The sequence below is a fragment of the Leptinotarsa decemlineata genome, unplaced genomic scaffold (assembly GCF_025532065.1).
Source record: "Leptinotarsa decemlineata unplaced genomic scaffold, Ldec_3_MD MMD2_tig00004307_RagTag_RagTag, whole genome shotgun sequence".
In the NCBI taxonomy this organism is placed as follows: Eukaryota; Metazoa; Arthropoda; class Insecta; order Coleoptera; family Chrysomelidae; genus Leptinotarsa; species Leptinotarsa decemlineata.
The window spans coordinates 9,921,037-9,935,591 of NW_027412606.1; the positions used below are offsets into that span (position 1 = coordinate 9,921,037).

At 36.8% G+C, this 14,555-nt stretch overlaps 3 non-coding genes across 3 annotated transcripts; all 3 read left to right on the forward strand.

Annotated features, from left to right (window-relative positions):
* The first annotated feature begins 66 nt into the window (after positions 1 to 66).
* Positions 67 to 186, forward strand: LOC141484080 (5S ribosomal RNA). The gene has a single exon (XR_012466454.1). It is a non-coding gene; the product is annotated as a 5S ribosomal RNA (ribosomal RNA).
* A 506-nt stretch (positions 187 to 692) lies between these two features.
* On the forward strand, positions 693 to 812 carry LOC141484082 (5S ribosomal RNA). Its single transcript, XR_012466456.1, has one exon. It is a non-coding gene; the product is annotated as a 5S ribosomal RNA (ribosomal RNA).
* Positions 813 to 1,338: 526 nt separating this feature from the next.
* LOC141484083 (5S ribosomal RNA) lies at positions 1,339 to 1,458 on the forward strand. Its single transcript, XR_012466457.1, has one exon. It is a non-coding gene; the product is annotated as a 5S ribosomal RNA (ribosomal RNA).
* Positions 1,459 to 14,555: the final 13,097 nt, after the last annotated feature.

Consider the following 14,555-nt stretch of genomic DNA (forward strand, 5'->3'; position numbering starts at 1 on the left):
TTCTCCTAAAATCCCTTTCTTTTCTGTACCGTTTATTCATATTCGTGGAAGAATATAACGTTTACATGCAACGGCCATACCACGTTGAAAAATGCCAGTTCTCGTCCGATCACTGAAGCCAAGCAACGTCGGGCGCGGTTAGTACTTGGATGGGTGACCGCTTGGGAACACCGCGTGTCGTTGTTTTTTTTTTATTTCAAGAGGAAGTGTCTTTTGATTTCTACTATTTCAGTGATGATAACAACTGATCTTCATTTTACTTTTGGAGTCTAGCTTCCTTTTCACCCAGTCCAGAGGAAAATGAGTTCACGTTGAGTCATTGTCGTTTAATGTCACAACTATTAATTTCATGAAAAACTGAAATTGTACTCATCTGAGCTTTATTTCCTTTGTCCCAGTGTTTGAAGAGATTCGCCATCGATTTGCCGAAAACTCTCGACCTGAGAGGTGAAATTGACCCAATTCTGTAGATGGGGCACAAATCGAAATATATCGCTCGTATTTAATTTAGATCTTCAATCTGTGGACCAAATTGTATACAATCTTTCACTTTATATCAATTTATTTCCGAATGTAAATAACATTGAAAATTGAAATAGTAATAAGTCTTTCAAAATAAAAAAAAATTCTCCTAAAAGCCCTTCCTTTTCTGTACCGTTTATTCATATTCGTGGAAGAATATAACGTTTACATGCAACGGCCATACCACGTTGAAAAATGCCAGTTCTCGTCCGATCACTGAAGCCAAGCAACGTCGGGCGCGGTTAGTACTTGGATGGGTGACCGCTTGGGAACACCGCGTGTCGTTGTTTTTTTCTTATTTCTAGAAAAATTATCTTTTAATTTCTACTATTTCAATGATGATAAAAACTGTTCTTCATTTTACTTTTAGAGACTAGCTTCCTTTTCATCTAGTCCAGGGAAAATGAGTTCACCTTGAATCATTGTCGTTTATTGTCACAACTATTGATTTCATGAAAAACTGAAAACAATTTCAGTACAAACTTATATGAGCTTATTTGAGCTTCATTTTCTTTGCCCCAGTGTTTGAGGAGATTTGCCATTGTTTTGCCGAAAACTCTCGACCTGAGAGGTGAAATTGACCCAATTCTGTAGATGGGGTACAAATCGAAATATATCGTGGGTATTTTATTTAGATCTTCAATCTGTGGATCAAAGGGTAAAAAATCTTTCACTTTATATCAATTTATTGCCAAATGTAAATAACATTGAAAATTGAAGTAGTAATAAGTCTTTCAAAATAAAAAAAGCTTCTCCTAAAATCCCTTTCTTTTCTGTACCGTTTATTCATATTCGTGAAAGAATATAACGTTTACATGCAACGGCCATACCACGTTGAAAAATGCCAGTTCTCGTCCGATCACTGAAGCCAAGCAACGTCGGGCGCGGTTAGTACTTGGATGGGTGACCGCTTGGGAACACCGCGTGTCGTTGTTTTTTTTTTATTTCAAGAGGAAGTGAGTAGTTGTTTACAGCTGATTCTCGGCCTCCCCCACCACTATGACGTATTAATTGCTTTTTTTATTGGTTGTTGTTTGGTGAAGTTTTTTTGTTGTGCAGTGAAGTCAAGGCGTTGTGACCTTGAAGTGTCTGGTGCATGGATCGTTCAGATTTTTTTTCATATGAGATTTTGTGTGTTTATGTGTGTGTGTGTGTGTGTGTGTGTGTAGGAGAATGCACGGTACAGGGTTTCATCATGTGCTTGTTTGTCTATGTACAAACATACGTCTGCATACTTCGAAGATCCTGCAAGTAATAAATGCTCCATCGGTGTTAGGGCACCAAGTTAGTAGTGGAGTGACGTCACAGCAATAACCGTTCAACGGCTAGAGAGCGACATGTTCACTCCACGACGTGTGGCAGAGTAATGCGTATTCATCGGTCTGCCCTCACCTCTCCCGAAGCGATGAAGGTTCGCTCTAGCCCCGCTATCGATGGTGACACAACGGCAGCCGAGGACCGTTTGCCTAGCGTCTACCCTCTCCGAGACCGCAACGACCACTGCTTGCTCGTATATCGACATCTGTTATCGCATTCAGTTGGGAGGTAATCTTGGCGCATGTAGTTGAGAAGTGGGGTTGGCTATGACGTCTTGACGGGTCCTATCAGAGTGTATTTAAGAAGCGTACGAGTGTTGGCTATGTCAGTTTACATCAAGTGAGTTAGTGAGAACTATTATATAAAATGTATTCCTGTGACTGTGGTAAATCTTTCACTCGTAGTGATAATCTTCGTCGGCATCAGCTCCAGAGTTGCCAAGGAGGGCCTGCAGTGAAACGGGTGAGAGTGGATAATGCAACACCTATGTATACGTGCAATTGTTGTAATGTGACAATTCCTATGACCCAAGTGAATTCTCACCGAAGAACCATGAGTCATAAAAATAATGCATGTGTTCAATTGTCTGACGGTGTTCAAATTATAACGAATGCATTCAATTGCCGCATTGCTACATACAGGGTGGAGAGTTCGATTGTAACCAGTGACTACATGTCATTTTTCAATGAGATTAGGCAGAAGGTCATTGAATTACTGGAATCAGCCATCAGGATCCATAAAAGCATCAAGGTGAATATGGAAGTTTTTGGGAATTATATTCTTCAGACTGATGATTCGAGGGACACGAAGTCATTTAATTCCCAAAATAAAATAGTGGACCAATCTTCAGATTTGAATGCTGTTTTTGATGGATTCCGTGATGTAATTGTGGCTCAAACGACTGAGTTCCAGGATCGTGACTCAGGTATTTATTTTTTAAAAATTTCAATAAGATTGAATAGTAATTTTTTTTTTAATAATTCAGGTTGGACTTGTGAAAAAATATTGTTTCTCGAGGTCAACATTAATAAATACAGTCCACTGGAAGGACGTTCATATGTGAAGCTGCCTCAATGTATTCAATGGAAGAAAGCTGTTGTGAATGTTCGTAATGAAGATCAATATTGTTTTGCTTGGGCTATAACATCAGCATTATATCCTGCAGATAGTCGAGTGTCCGAACTTACGTCATATCCACATTTTTCCACTGTTTTAGATGTCACAGGTATGGATTTTCCGGTTAAAGTTAATAAGAGTATCGAAATATTCGAAGATAGGAATGATATTTCAATTAATGTTTACGGTTTAGAGAGTACATTTGAGAAGGGTAAAATGAAGTATGAAGTGATTGGTCCATTGCGATACTCACAGAGAAGACTCCGGAGACATGTCAATTTGTTGTTTATAACTGATGACTCCGGTAATGGTCACTATTGTTGGATCAAAGATCTTTCAAGATTAGTTTCTAATCAACTATCAGCTCATAGACAGAAAAAATATTTTTGTGACGGATGTTTGATATATTTTTCTGATGAGAGATTGCTTTTACGTCATAATATGTATGATTGTAATCACATTAGTACCACAACACCAACTACTAATTTAAAGATCAATAAATATGGTAGAATGGTTGCGGAAAATAAACTAATGTTTGAAAACTTTGAGAGGCAAATGAGGGTGCCATTTGTAGTGTATGCTGATTTTGAATCAGTGCTTAAACCGATTCATGTGAATGAGCCAAATCCTGAAAGTTCATACACGATTAAAACATTCAAACATGCCCCATATTCATTTGCTTATTTGATAAAGTGTTCATATAATGATGATTTGTCAAAATTTGTTACATATAGGGGTGTAGATGCAGCTCAGAAATTTGTGAGTAGCATTGAAGATGATTTGAAAGAGATACATGAAAATCATCTCAGAAACCCTAAACCGATGGATACACAAACTGACGAAGAAGAAGAACAGTTTGCTGCAGCCAGAACTTGTGGTATATGTGATAAAGCATTTACTGATGGTGAAGTCAAAGTAAGAGATCATTGTCATGTCACAGGAAAGAAAAGATCACATGCCGCTCACTCGAAATGTAATTTAAATTTCAAAATACCAAACTTCATACCTATCATTTTTCATAATTTAAGTGGTTATGATTGTCATTTATTCATAAAAGAATTGTATAGGAATAAAGAGAAAGTTGATGTTATCCCGCAAACTAAAGAGAAATATATATCTTTCACGAAGCATCTCTTCACACACAGCTATACCGATAAAGATGGTGTGGTTAGGAAGAATTATCTCAAAATGAGATTTATCGATAGTTATAAATTTATGACTAATTCGTTGGAGAAGTTGGGTGCAAACTTGACCTCCGATCAATGTTTGGAGATGCACAAACATTTCCCACAAATTGAGAAATTCAATTTGATGAGACAGAAAGGTGTATTTCCATATAGTTTTGTTGATGACATTGACAAATTGAATTATCCATTACTTCCGACAAAAAATCAGTTTTATGACACACTCAATTGTGAACATATATCGGAAACTGATTATGATAGGGCTAGAAATGTTTGGAATTTATTCGAGTGTCAGAATTTGGGGGAATACTCTGATTTGTATTTGAAGTCGGATGTATTGCTACTATGTGATATTTTTGAAAACTTCCGCACCACAAGTTTAGAAATATATAACTTAGATCCGGCACAATATTATACTGCACCTGGATTATCATGGGATGCCATGTTGAAGTTCACTAATGTTGAATTGGAATTACTAACTGACATTGATATGATTCACTTTTTTCAAAAAGGTATACGAGGTGGAATTAGTCAATGTAGCGAGAGGAAACATATAGCAAATAATAGATTTTTACCCAATTATAATCCCAATGAACCTTCCACATTCATTACATATTTAGATGCAACAAATCTATACGGTCACAGTATGTCACAACCTCTACCAACAAGTGAATTTACATGGTTGACACCAAATGAAATTCTTAATCTCGATGTGATGGATGTGAGTACTGATAGTCCGTATGGGTATGTATTTGAAGTGGACATTCATTATCCACAAGAGTTGCATGATAAACATTCTGACCTTCCATTTTTAGTCGAAAAAATAATACCACCTCGTACACAATCGAAAATTCCCAAATTAATTCCAAATTTGAATGATAAAAGAAAATATATTGTTCATTATAGGAATCTACAGCAAGCTGTCAAAAATGGATTGATTGTAATGAATACACATAGAGTATTGAAATTCAAACAATCATGCTGGATGAAACCCTATATAGATCTTAATACTGAAATGCGTAATAGGTCTAACAACAAATCTGTTAAAGATTTCTATAAACTAATGAATAATGCGGTGTATGGAAAGACAATGGAGAATGTAGATAATCGAATTGATGTTAGACTCGTTACACATTGGGAAAATATAAAGAAAAATATAGGTGCCAGCACTCTCATAGCCAAACCAAATTTCAAAAATTGTTCAATTTTCACTGATAATTTCGTTGCCATTCAATTGGGTAGAGTGAAGGTTCATTACGATAAACCATTATATTTGGGATTTTCCATATTAGAATTATCTAAAACAGTCATGTATGACTTTTTCTATGGATGCATCAAACAACACTTTGATGAAAATGTCTCTTTACTTTACACAGATACCGACTCGCTCATTCTTAAAGTAAACACAGAAAATTTTTATGAATTCATAAAAACTAACATAAGTAGATTTGATACATCCAATTACAGTATAGTTAACCAATTCAATATTCCAGTAACAAGTTCAGTCTTGGGTAACTTCAAAGATGAATTTCCAAATGATCCAATCATGAGTTTTTATGGTACAGGTGCTAAAGCATATTATGTGAAATCTGTTGATGGTGAATTTAAGAAAGCCAAAGGGGTTAAACGATCGGTAATAAAGAATGAATTGACATGCGAAGATTATCAAAAAATCGTCGAACAAGGTGGTATGATATTCAGAAAGATGAATTCATTTAGAAGCGTGTTGCATGATATGTATACTGAATTGAAAAATAAAGTTGCATTATCATACCACGACGATAAACGATTTATCATTCCGAATACTACCCACACTCTTCCTTGGGGTCATAATGATATTGAATTTTATGAAAACGATCCAAATGAGAACATTCGTTGGATAAGTAATATTATTCAACAATCACAATCTCAGGAGACTCCATTGGATCAATTGATTAATTTATTATCTGCCGAGATCAATGATTGAAGTATCATTCAATATCTTCAAAACCGGAAAATTCAATATGACAGAAGTATTGTGATATTAATGTATTATGTATGTATGTATATGTATTACTGTAATGAATATAAAATGATTGAAATTTTATTTGTATTATTTCTATTTCCCTAATCGATTACTGCAATATATAGTATAATGTAAAAGAAAGGAATATCAGTTTGAAAAGAATCATCGTGGGTGCACAATGTCTAAAACAATCGATAAATTTGGCAGAAAAAAAAATGGGGTGGTAATGTCATCCGAGGTCCACCCGGCAATGGATTTAAATTAACAAAAGATGGTCATTATGACATGCAAAGAAAAATATTGAAAAATACAAGCGAACCAATTGACAAGAGTGATTGTGTAACTGTATCATACCTTGAGGGGGAAATTAACGGAACAAAGGAGGTTATACTTCTAGCCCTACAAGCTGCAATACAATCCACAATAGGCAATATTGCTCGCGATGCCCGTCAAGCATTTGACGATAAAATTGCAGAGGCTCGGATAACTTTCACTCGTAAATTTGACAAACTTACAAATGATGTAGACATAAAAATGTCTGACATAACAGCGTCTACAAATAAAAAATTTGATGCTATGTCAAACATAACAGCGACTACAATGAAAAAGTATGATGTACTGGAAGAGAGAGTTGAAGTTTTGGAGAAAAGCCATAAAGTCAGGCAATCAGGTGGAGTGGGATATCCAGGACTGAACATTGATCCAAATATTAGAATAATAGAACCAAAACCAAAAGCAACAGATGACGTATTAATTGAACCAACATGGTGAATAGTGAAGTGGAATAGCCTGCCTGGGCAGGGCCTGATTAAGTTAGGTTAGGAAAAAAAATGTGTATTTGAAAAATTAATAATGAAAGTTATCAACAAGTATTATTATATATATTTCAATGTCCCTGAAGTGGCATTAGTGATGTACTCGAATTCTGACTTGACATGTTCCCAACTGTTAAAATTTGAAAAAAAAAATTTAATTTGAAAAAAAAAGCAAATTTGAAAAAAATTTTTTGAAATTTGAAAATAAATTTTAAAATTAAAAAAAAAAATATTTTTCACACACCTATACCCTCTTGCCCCCCTCTTGAAAATAAGTGTAATAAATTTAATATTACATAATGAGATTACAACCCGTTCTTTTCTCGAAAAATATCAATCCTGCGAAAAAATTGATAGAGACCAAATTTGTTGGAAATCAAATTCTCTACAACTTTTGTCATTACTATTTTTCGTGTTAAATTGAAAATAAGTGTAATAAATTCAATATTACATAATGAGATTACAACCCGTTCTTTTCTCGAAAAATATCAATCCTGCGAAAAAAATAATAGAGACCAAATTTGTTGGAAATTAAATTCTCTACAACTTTTGTCATTACTATTTTTCGTGTAAAATTGAAAATAAGTGTAATAAATTCAATATTATAATAATGAGATTCCACCACTCATTTCTCAAAAAATATCGATTCTACATACACACTGAACATTAAATACCCCCATTATTGATTTTAATAATATAGATTTACAAAAAATAAAGATTTTTTTCTCCAGTCACAATTCAAGTAGATGATCAATGCCGGTTCTATGACTGAGGATGACCAATGCCGGTTCTATGACTAAAAATTTTTAATTTTATGTTTCATTAAAAAAAAAATTTAACAACACACTGTAGTCCCCGCCCACTCTCCTCCACTTTTAGCCCCGCCCCCTTCCCACCATTGCTCGCCTCACCCCACAATTGCGCATGCGCGCCCCCACCTCACTCCCACCACTCCCACTTCTGCCTACACCCTGAGGAGCACACTTCTCAGCATTCAGTACGACAAGTCTTCTCATCGAGTGCAGTCCAGCTACAGCAATCTACTACAACACCAGTCTAATACAGCAGTCTTCTACAGTCTACAACAAGCGAATTTTGAGTAAGTTATCAATGTTACTTTTTCATAACAACTAACTTTGTATTACATTTTCAGAATGGAAAACTACACGCAGGAAATCGACAACGCTGTGGCATCGATCATACCTGTGGATGTTGAGGTGGAGCGACCAGGCAGCCCTGACATGTTCGAGGGAGACGAGGTGGCGATGGTCCAAGAGGTGAAGGCTTCAACTTCGGGTGGTGTGCAGCGGCCACGCAGCCCTGTCTCATTTCAGGAAGACAGGGTTGTTAACAAAGCCAAGCGGCAATCTGCAGCTAAGGTTGGTCCTATTCAAAGGTATAGGAGTAAATGCAATAGGACTAACCCTTATGCAGGTAGTTGGTCGACCGCCAAAAGGAATCCTCCGAGACGTCCCACACCGCTCGCATTGACAGTGGAAAGACGGAGGGCATATAAGCCGGTGCCGAGGGTGCTATCTCCAGGTGAAATCCTCACCCAATTTACATTATCAGCGATGTTGACACCCATGGAACTCACACCGGTGCCTGATCCTGCCATGGAGGTCGTGCCACCAGTGTCGAAGCCTGCCGGGGAGATCGCGCCACAAGTGCCACCAGTGCCGGAGCCTTTCGGAGAGGTTAACCCCCAGGAGATGGAAACTTTCCTACAGAGGTGTAGGGATGTTGCACTTGCTTCACGAAATAGTGAGGCCGCGTTGGCTAGCATTTCCCGGGAGGAGAATGAAATTGCTAGCCAACGGCGCGAGTTGTTAATGAGGATGGCCGAGCTAGATCGAAGGACTGCAGCTCTGAAGGAAAGGCGGAAGGCAGAGACCTCTTCGATAGAGCTCAATAATGAACTAAAAATATTTATAAAGAAATTTTTGAATAAAGGGAAATAGTTTTTAGGTCAACTAGGATAGTTTTAGGATAATTAGGTAGCATGGTAGTTTTAGGTTTGTAATTATAATTTTAGGAATAAAAAACAAAAAAAAAAATGAAAAAAGAAGTGAAATAAAGGGTGTACATTGTTTTGGTTTGGTACACATTGAACAATGCGATGGTTGGAGCATTTTTCTTCACTTCGTCTTTTCATTATTTTTCTTTTTTTCCATTTTCAATTCCAAGTTCTTTCATCCCCACTCCTCCCCACTCCCTTTCAAAAGTATAAAAGTAGGAATTATCTGTTGGAATATTCAGTTGATCAGCCACCTTCAACATGGAACCTGATTCAACTACTGAGCCGTACAGTGACCCAGCGCATCAACATCCTTACTGGGCTTCTATCCATGAAGGATTCGTGGACTCCACAACGGCACCTCATGACATTCCCTTCGAATTCATGAATAATGACTACAGGGTGCAGGTTCAGCATGTCACTGGGAGTGATGAAGCTGACTTATCGGACGGGGATTATCCGGATCCCTACCAATGGGATGACGAATGGGGTGACCCACCGCCTGTAGACATCACAGATGAGGAAGACGACGACGACGATGACGCTGGCGACATCAGACTTCCACCATCCCCAATCCTTATCGAGGACAGTCCTCCGCCATCTCCTATCCTAATTGATGACGATGATGTCCTAAATTCCGACGACGATATGTAATCGTTTCCCTGTTTCTCCCACCCTTTCCTTTCCTTTCCTTTCCTTTCCTTCCACGGAGTACACACTTTTTTGGTTGGTGTACACGAGGCACTGCGAGGCTGGGGCAGTGTCTTCCTCCCTCTCTCTTATTAGTTTTTCATAATAATCACTTAGAATTTCTCATAATAATCGCTCAGAGTTTCATGAAGATCGTCATTTTTAATGTTTTCGAATCACAAACACTGTTCTACATTTACACTTCACCCCCTCCGTTTTATTTCTTCCAATATAAATATAGTATCAATCCCAGTTCTACATCATTCTTCCACAATGTCGATTGCTGATTCCACCACCGAACCGATGAGTGTACCAGAGTCTTCTATGATGAGTACAGGATCCATCCAGGTACATGAAATAGATTCTACGTTTGATCATTTCAGTACAACCTTCGCAGAAATGCTGCAACGCATCTACGATCTTCCTGATGATTTCCCGGAACGTATGCAAGAGGAAGTAGATGAGTTAGACGATCTACAGGATAACGAGCTAGATGATCATGCGGACGACATAATTAGTATATCATCTGATTCAGATGAATCTGATGAATATGAGGACGACATCATCAGTATATCATCAGATACAGATGATTCAGATGATGACACCATCATGATTGTTTCTGATGATGAAGAGCGTTAGTCCATACCATTGTATGGATTAATAGGAAAAACAGCCCTTTTAAGGGCTACAATTAAAGACAATAAACAACTATTTTCAGAGCTATCATTATACTTTCAATCAGAAATAGGTTAACACTATAGTCAAAACTTATGTGAAAGTATCATCATCCAACTTTGTAGTACTCATCATTATATTCAATGATTGAGAAAATATCAACTTCGACTTTTCAGTCAAAGTAGTACTCATCATATACACAGATATTCGATGATAAACCAAATCCTAACTTCGACTTTTTAGTCAAAGTAGTCATTTATCACATAATCTGTGAATTCTACTACTACCGTTTGTGTGAATAATGTAGCCCTGAAAAGGGCTGTTGTTTTTTTTTTGACCAGTAGGTCCACGGTTATTGTTTCACAGGTTGGACATTATTACATATAATACATGTAGATACTCGGGTGAAGTTTGTTAGTGGCCTCTCGCAAGCTTCACACCAATTTTGTCCCATTTCCATAATTGAGACAGTGTTGTGGGTGTTGACATGGGCATACCACCCTCCATTATTGTTTCTATGCGAATAAAACCGAAAGCAGCACCAGCATAGTTTTTTGTTCTCTCCATCTATTGTGCTGATCAATACGTATGCATCCATTGCACAATACAAATCCAAGGGATCTTCCAATGTCTCACTGACATTGAGCGTTCGCATACCGATCCTCAAAGCACCATCGCCTTCAGTTGTGTCAGCTTCTATCCCTTCATCATCTCCTTCTTCATCCATGACCCTCTCAAACTCCATCACGTCATCATCTTCGTCGCTTTGGTTGGCCTCGTTTTCAACTTCGTCTATCTCATCTTCATCGACTCCAACATCTTCTGCTTCAACTATCACTTCCTCTAGCGGAACATTGACATCATCATCATCTGATTCGTCTATCCAATTGTTTTCATCAACAGCAGATATTCTATTTAATGCAGCATTTATTTTTGCAGAATTCATCTTGTTGTTGTTTGCTCACAGTTGTAGAGAGTGAATGAATGAACTTCAGGATCGCAAGTCGACTTATACGATTGAATAGGAAACGGAAGTGGTACGACTCCCACCTATCACTTGACTCGTTTTAAGTGGGAGAGAAGGATATGGCATCTCTAGTCGATGAAAGAGTGGGCTAGTTGACGAAAGGGCGCATGCGCTAGTTTATTTTCTTCTATAAAAGGTTAAGTATCAGTAACATCATCACCTTTCCTATCCACATTCTATTGCTATCACATATCATTCCTCCAAACCTAAATAATCATTATCATGAGCTCCATGCCACTATTGATTGCTGAAGATGGTTCACCACTTGTTGATATCGATCACACTAATTTTGAAAATATTCCAGTATTACATTTACAGTCTCAAGACTCGATAAGTGATTTTGATATTAGCGACTTCGTTAACTTCGCAGATGTGCCGGAACCAATTCAACAAATTATCGTTGAAACTCCAATCATTTCACAATCATCATCATCCAAACACCCTTCATCTTCCCCCCCTCTTGGTGTTGATAAAAAATCCAGAACTATCAAAAGGAAGGTTAATAATGCATCTTCATCGATTGTCACTGAGTTGAAAGAAAAAAAACAATCGAAAAGTGGTTTGCAGGAGAAAAAGCCCACAACGAAAAGTGACAGATCGAAGAGGAAGACAAAATGTGAACCCAAAGAAATGAAGGGTGATTTGATGACTGAATCGCTATCTTCTTTCACTCCATTACTTCGGTTTGGAGATATGAAAAAGAAAGCGAAATGCCGTCTTGTAAAGGCGCAAAAGGCTATTGCTGAACATGAAAAGAGTGAGCAAGCTATTAGTGTCAATAAGGACACTCTTCAAGCATTAGATGCTAAGATTGCATTAGCGAAAATTGAATTGGCTAACATGAGCAAAGAAGCAGATGAACTACGTTCAAAAATCATGAAAGATGACAAATTCAATCAACGTTCGAGAATGCAAGCACAGGCAGAGCTTGAGGAGTCGACTCGACTTTATGAGACGGCATTATCAGTGAGAGATAATTGGCGAAAAGAGTTGGAGAAAGCATTTCAAAGTGACAGCGATTAGTTTTGGGAATGGTATTGTGTTCTCAATATTGTGAGTTGAAAAAAATTTTAAGCGGGAATGGAGTATACAATTAATTTGGTTTGGTATACACAGAACATTGCGAATGGTTGGGGCAATGTTTACCGCTGCAATATTTTTTCAATTCACTTACATATAATTGAAATGAAAACAATAATGAACTTTAACATTACTTTATTCATAAATACATTATTAGATACATTTAAAGCATATTTGATTCATCAATCCAAGAATTCTGTTCACTAGGAAGTCCTAACCACTTTACATATACTTTATTTTTCCTTTTCTTCAGCACTTTCTCGATCAGATATACATCAGGATTTTCGGTTCGCAATAACTCTTCTTCGTAAAAACATCCTCTAATAGGTTGTTCATTCATATCTTCAAGATTATAGGTTGTGGGAAAAGTTTTATTGATTTTAACAATCTTGAAGAGTTCCGTGGTAAAGTTCGCAGTGTAAGACTTTTCAAAAATATTTTTGTATTTGCTTATTCGTACAATATCATTCAATCGGAATTTGGGTTTACTTTGTTTTTTTCCAACTCCATTGATACCTTTGAATATCAATCTTGTTGATGGATCAACATTAATGGGTGCCATACCTATTGTACGATGAACTTTATTGTTATATCTACTAGTTATAGTTGGAAGAATATCAAGCCATTTGTGGTGACCTCTCATCGAAAATTCCTTATAGAGCCACCCCTTTATTGTACGAATCACTCTTTCTGCTATAGCTGCCTTCTTTGTGCTAAATGTTGAATAATGATTGATATTATATTCTCGCATGAGAGATGAGAAGCTTTTATTGAAAAATTCTTTCCCTTGATCGCTTTGTATGTGTTTGGGGGAGTATTTGGCTTCTTTCAGTACATGTTTCATTGCATTAGTTACTGTACTACCTGTTTTATCTTTAACTGCTACAGTCCACAGATATTTGGAGTAACAATCTATCACTACAAGTATATATCGGTATCCTTCATTACTTTTTGCATAAGGTTGCAGTTCAGCTAAATCTATTTGCCATAGATCTGCAAAACCTTTGATGGTGGTTATTCTTCTACGAAAATTACGTCTTGCAGGTTTATGTAATTCATTAACAACTTGTCGTTTGACATCACTTATTTCATTAGTCATTCTCTTTCAATATGATTAAAGAGAAAATGTGATAATGTTACTGCATTGAATGATGATGTGACAGTGATCATTACATGTGAATATGTTAATATATTATACCTTCTTCACGTAATTCTTCAATTATTGAAATTATTTCATTGTCATGTCCTGTATGACCAGCTGACTTTGAAGCTACCAATAATCGTAGGCGAGCAACTAACTCTTCCGGTGAATTCCAGTACACATAATTCACAGGTTTAGAATTATATATCTTCTCCATTTTCACTCGTTTGAGTGCTCCACCAATTTTACTTCTACTTCTTATTGGATATTGTCGTGAGTCTAATAGAGGTTTGATAACTTCACGAAATTTTTTAGAATTTGTATTTTTAAAACCATTCTTCTGATGATATTGTTTATATGGAGCATTCGTTATTTTCAATATTTTGGAATATACTTGACGAGTTTCTTTATTATCAACATCTCGTGGATTCTTCAAAAAGATCATATCATACAATTCTGGACTACCTGCGCATTCATATTTTTTCACTTTATTAGCATCCCAAAATGAAATGTTTCCATCTTTGAAATACACCACTAGACTTCCCATTTTCAGCTTTTGTGTAATAGGATCCATACGTACGCCAAATGTTCCATCATATGCTGGATTTCTAGATTTTACATTATTCAAATGTTTCATCAAAACATCTTCACCACTTTCATTCATATCAGGTGAGGTGTCAGGATCCGAGGAATCGATGTGGGACGATGATGGTGTTTCGAATAGAGTTGTTCTCATATCGTCTTGAAGTGTGCTCGTGTCACTATTCACAGATGATACACTAGCAAAAGATTGTTTTCTTCCTATTGGAGTACTCATGGGATAATTTGAAGTAGATTGAACAGTTCCATGATTTGGTGATAACACTGGTGATTTAGAAGTAGCGTTTGATGATAAAACATTCAATGGTTTCATTATGGGCTCATACAATCTTTCAAGTGTCGTACGATTTTCAATATTATCATTCT